This window comes from Cibotium barometz, chromosome 16, assembly GCF_041138505.1.
Source record: "Cibotium barometz isolate CiBa-2024 chromosome 16, ASM4113850v1, whole genome shotgun sequence".
Lineage (NCBI taxonomy): Eukaryota > Viridiplantae > Streptophyta > Polypodiopsida > Cyatheales > Cibotiaceae > Cibotium > Cibotium barometz.
This window is the reverse complement of record NC_141061.1, coordinates 26,019,557-26,025,201: the sequence shown is the minus strand read 5'-3', so window position 1 is coordinate 26,025,201 and position 5,645 is coordinate 26,019,557.

The following is a 5,645-nucleotide window of genomic DNA, read 5'->3' as shown; positions in this document are numbered from 1 at the left end:
CTAGATCACAGACACGAAATGCCAAAATGCATACTGATGAGACACCTCGAACTAGCGATGCAAAGGCAAATCTAGTGGACAAGACCCTACATTCCAATAGAAAAAGGACCACTAGGAGGAAAAAAAATTGCAACAAGCAAACTAAGAGTGCATCCACTAGTTCTCAAGAAGTCTCTAAACAAAACATGAAGGATCAAGCTTTTACATCCCAAGAAGTGCATGAGGAGCATCAACCTCAACCTGGGCCTAGTGCTAAACAAGATGAGGCTATTACAATCGAGGATAGCTTTTAGGGGGTTTTATTTTTGTGGATAAGGTGAACGAGACTCTAGATGCCATCATTGATGCTCATAGAAGTCGCATTGCAGCTTTATCTAAGCTACCCAAGAAGCTTCAAGAATACCCAAACCCTCGTGGTGAGGAGAAGATCAATCTAGCTGTACATCAGCAACTCATTAGGGAAGCTCAATCAATACTTGAGGGCCCACCTCCACCTATCCCTCGGGGCCCCACCTCTCTTAAGCCAACATTAGAAACCATACCAGAAGTGTCATCAAGTTGGGAAATGAAAAGTGAGCTGATCTCACAAGCTCATAGTAGCGAGAAGTCTGCACCAATTGACACCCCATTGAAAGAAGGCATTCTGCCACCACCTAGTCTTGCCTTCCCATGCAATGATGAAGTTATTGATGCTAACGAGGACATGGCAAATGAGATGTGGGCAGCAGTTCATGAGAAAGTTAATGAGAATATGTCCTCTATTATTTCACCTCCATTCTCTGAAGTGGATTTTACCAGGGGCACAGAACACAACTTTAGATGCCCAGGCATCGAAGAGGAAGTTCAAACAATTGTTTCTCCTAGAAGTAAGCATACAATGAAAACCTTACCATCTTATTTGGGAGAATATGAGAACTGTTCTCAAACCTTGAGGATACCCTCCATGCATAGAAGGTTGACAAAGGAGATGGATATGGATATCGTGCAAGCTATTTTGTCAGCACCAGTGGCTTGTACCTTACCTTTGCTGAATTTAATAAAGCTTTGACCAGAGTTATGGAATGATATTGCCACATGTTTGCCGGTCATAGAGTTTTTACTTCAAGAATTTATGGTAATTCACAAGCGTTCTGCACCCTATCATTCTCAGACCAATGGTCAAGCTGAGAGTACTAACAAGATTCTCTACAGAGCACTCACAAAGATTGTTGAGGGACATAGGACTGATTGGGAGCAAAAGTTGCACTCAGTTCTTTAGGCATATAGAATAGCCTATAAAACATCTGTGGTGGGCACAACCCCATTTAAGCTTGCTTGTGGGCTAGATGCAATTCTTCCCATTGAATTTCTTGTACCTACTCTACGAGTTGCTAAACAATTGGACTGGACTGGTCATGAGCTTTCTCAATGCATTGATGAATTGGAAAAGCTTGATGAGACCCGCTTATTGGCGGTAATGGGGATGTATGCCGAGAAGAGGAGACAAAAGCAATGGTATGATCGAAATGTACAAACTGGCCGATTCAAAAAAGGGGACCTTGTGCTCTTGTACACACTTAAGAAGCATAAGAGAAAGCTCAAGAAATGTGGCCTAGGACCGTTTGTGATTAATGAGCTTACTCCTAGTGGTGCAGTGCGTTTAGAGACACTAGAAGGTGAGCAAATGCCATAACTTCATTAATGGAAGTCGTCTCAAGAAATACAATGAACCATTAACTGAAGCCATGCTTCAACAAATGCATGCTGCCCACACACGGAAAGAAGCACATGACCTACTTAAATGTCAGGCTCAAGAAGAAGCTAAAGCTAGAGTTGCAAAAGCCAAGGAGCATCGCAAGGCTTCTGTGTTGACCTTACAGTTGGCTACTGATGAACAATATGTTGATCCTTTCAATATTCACGTATGTCTTCATCTTCATGAGACTACCTACTTTGTCTCTGCCTTAATTGACTCTGGTGCAGATTATAATGTTCTCTCATTTGACACATGGGTAGCCTTGGGACAACCAACACTTGTGTACATTCCTATTGACTTATGAAGCTTCTCAGGTGGTGAAGATAACCCTATAGAGGAAAAATGTGTCATTATGATGTCCATTCAAGATCACTAGATGTCTGTTCCCTTTTATGTGGCTAGTAAGTCCAAGGCAGTGCTAGAGGTTGTTCTTGGTCGATCATGGTTAAGTGCTACCAATTGTTCATTAGATTGGAAGAATAGACAATACAAATTGCAAATTGATTTTGATTGCATCTTGGGATTTGCTACTCCACGAGTTTTTTCATGTCAAAAGGGTGGTAGTTCTACCTTACACACCCCACTTTCAACATCTACTCTTCAAGCTCCAAGACAAATGATGTGGATAATCGATGAGTCCTCAAGTGAGAGCCATGGCTGGCATGTTCCAACTACTCTAGTCACTGCTCAAAGAAGGCCAGGCAAGAAGGAATTGTCAATTTGGCTACCCAAAGATGCGTACAAACCTGTACCATCTAGCCTAGTTTCTAAACCTACTAAAAAGCATATCTTTTCCAAGCCTAAGCCTCAGATTGTTACTCATTGGGTCCCAAAGCATGTTCTTAAAGCACAAGGCTATTATCAGGGTGCAACAACACTTTGGCTTCCCAAATTCCATGGTTTGCTAGAGCCAGAAGAGTGTATCAATAAGATTCCAAAAGCCACTCTTGGGTTTTCATATCAGTGGGTGCAAAGGAAATCAACATAACCTCTTCAAGATAGGATAGGTGGTTGTGATAGCACCTACAAATCTCCTTGTGTTGACCTTCCCCAAACATGTATTGAATCACCAGTTGTTCCAACTTCTCCTTGTTACACACTTCCACCATCAACTTGTGTACCTAAGACAAATCCAACTTTACATGAGTCTCCTTTGAGCATAGATTCTAGCACTTCACTTCCTAAATCCTCTTATCTTGGTCAAATTCCTCGACAATTGCTATCCTTCCCACCTCTTAAGAAGGACATACCCAAAACCAAAGGTAAGGCATTAACACTACAATTGAAGCTCTTTGGTAGATCAGTGTTTGAATAGTCTCACTTTTACTAATGTGGTTCATTCTGCCATTATAGGATTGTGTTCTTTTTTAGATGATCTTATCTACATTGTTTTTTATAGGGATTGTAATGATGGATATGAGTGTATAAAGTTTGAAGTTTCTAAATTTCATTGTTCTACGCCCAGATACCTCCTGATGGATACTTGGCAAGATACATGTCCACCACGCATTGACCCTGATAGTACTCAACCTGAACATCGCGGGGGTTGTAGTGCTCCTCCTTTTCAAACTCATTCTAGGTACTTTTATGCTCCCTTAGGTGAAATTTATTGTGGGCATCACTTTGTCACTTTATTCTATCAATAGCATCATCCATTTCCACAATGTCAAGAGTGTGCACGACTCGTATTAGGGGAAGCTTCACACATTTGTTAGCTATGCCACTCTTACTTTTGACGATATGGCACGGGCTTAATGAAACAAATTGTGGGAATTACACCCCAACGCCATAACCTTCTTGATCTGAGAGTATCAGACCGAGGACCAAATCAATGTAGATTACCTAAGGAGGTTCAAGCACAACAATGGAGGGATACATGCATAAATGACTTGCAACCACCTATCTTGCAAGGCCTTCTTCCCCCAGCCTCAACATGTCAATTTTGGATCACTATGAGCAACTACATTGAGCAATTCCAAAATCGGCATTGCCTGGTTAATCTTCCCATAGAAACAATGCCATATTTTAGCAAGGAAGCACTCCTTCCTCTACCACCTTCTCTAGAGGCCGGCTTTTGTACAGGGTTGTCCTTACATCCTGAAGTGATTGATACAATCTTTTGAGCAGAAGTGGACACGGATCCACTACCAGTGCAAGAATAAGCTCATCAACTCCACAATAAGATCAACAAGCCAGGGCACTTTTCTCCAAATTTTATTCTTTTCTTTTCTTGTTTGTTAATAAGACATTTTGTAGAAATCTCAGAGCTAAACAAGAGCATACAAACACGCTCCAACAGTCCACCTATCGTGCACACAAATTAGGAAAAGAGGAGACATGCAATGCCTACAAAGAGCAAAGAGAAGTAATCTGCACATCAGCAATGCATCCAGACAAACGCACAACATCAACGAGCACTACAACAGGTGTATTCAAATTATAATCTTTTGTTCTTTATGTGCTTTTCACTTTTGCATATATTGTTTGCATGTTCACACACAGTTGGCTGGTTTAAGTTTTAAATTAGTTGTTACTATGTGGCGAGTGATTTCTAGATTCTTAGAGGACTTAGTAGAAGGCATTTCTATTTGAAGACAGTGTAAGACATATACCAACGAAGTATGCCAAGTTTTTATGCTCTAGAAGTATATTAGTTATCCCTAGTGGTAGCTACCTCTTAGGTATGGACTAGGTGCTACGATAAACAAAAATTTATGAAACACATGCCCTAGAAATATATAGAAGTGACTTGAGACATGACGTGTCTACGGCCATGTGAGATGCTTGGTAGGACCTTAGGTTGTTTTAGCACCTTGGGGCCGATGCCTTGGTTTCCATGGGGTGAACACTGACGTCTAAAAGATTAAGAAGAAGACCTACGAGGACTCTATCACCTTGATAGATGCTGGTAGGACTCTTGGGTACATTATGGGCCCTCGAGACCGATGCCCTCATCTTCATGGGGTACTCCTTATGTCAAAAAAAAAGAAAAGGGTCTGTCGCCCTCCTTGAGATACTTAGCGGCCTTTAGATTCTCTTGGCGGAGGTCTCTTGGCCATTGCTTAGGTCTCATTGGGATGGAACCTTCCTCTTTATCAAGCTAAAAATAATAATTCTCTTTAATCTTCTGCTCTTTACACATAAAAAAATAAAAAAAATAAAAAACAAAGAAAGAAAGAAAGGTCCAATCACCATGGCTTATATTTAGGAGTAGGGTTGCCACTTAGGAATAACTTAAACACTTGTAGGACATTGGGACTGCGGTCATAACCTGCGGTGTATAAGCACACTTGCCTTTACATAGCACTATCTACCACTTAGTCTCACTTTGACTAGTCTTTACTCGATTCTTTTAGCACTATTTAAAACTCTAATCAGCCTTTCACTTGCATGCTCAAGTGTGAGATTGTCATTGCTGGTTTTTTTTCAATAAAAGGCTTTACTTGTCTCCATTGTTTTTTGCAGCTTTTGTTTCTACCGCGCCCGAGGACGTGTGCGATTTAGGAAGGGGGGAATGTTCCATGGGAACACTCACGGGAACACGGATTATGGAAGGAGGCCAGAAGCAATTAATGCGAGAGAGCGGGATTGTAGCCATGGGAACATAAAGACGCACATGATTTTTCCATATTTTTGTGCCGAAGTGCAATGTAAATTGTTTTAGGCCAATGTGGGTTCTAAATGAGAGTTCTAAGTATATTAAGCAAGGCTCACTTATGGGGTTGTTCGCCCATGTGTGAAAGAGGCCTAGGGTTAGGGTTAGTGACATCTCTATAAAAGAGATGTTAGCTAAAGAAAGAGGACGTTTTTGGCCATTCTCATAAGCTATTGAGTGAAGCTCTTGAGCTCTCAAGCTATGGCAACTCTCTAACTCTCTCTATTGTACTCTAATGAGCATCAAGCTCCAATG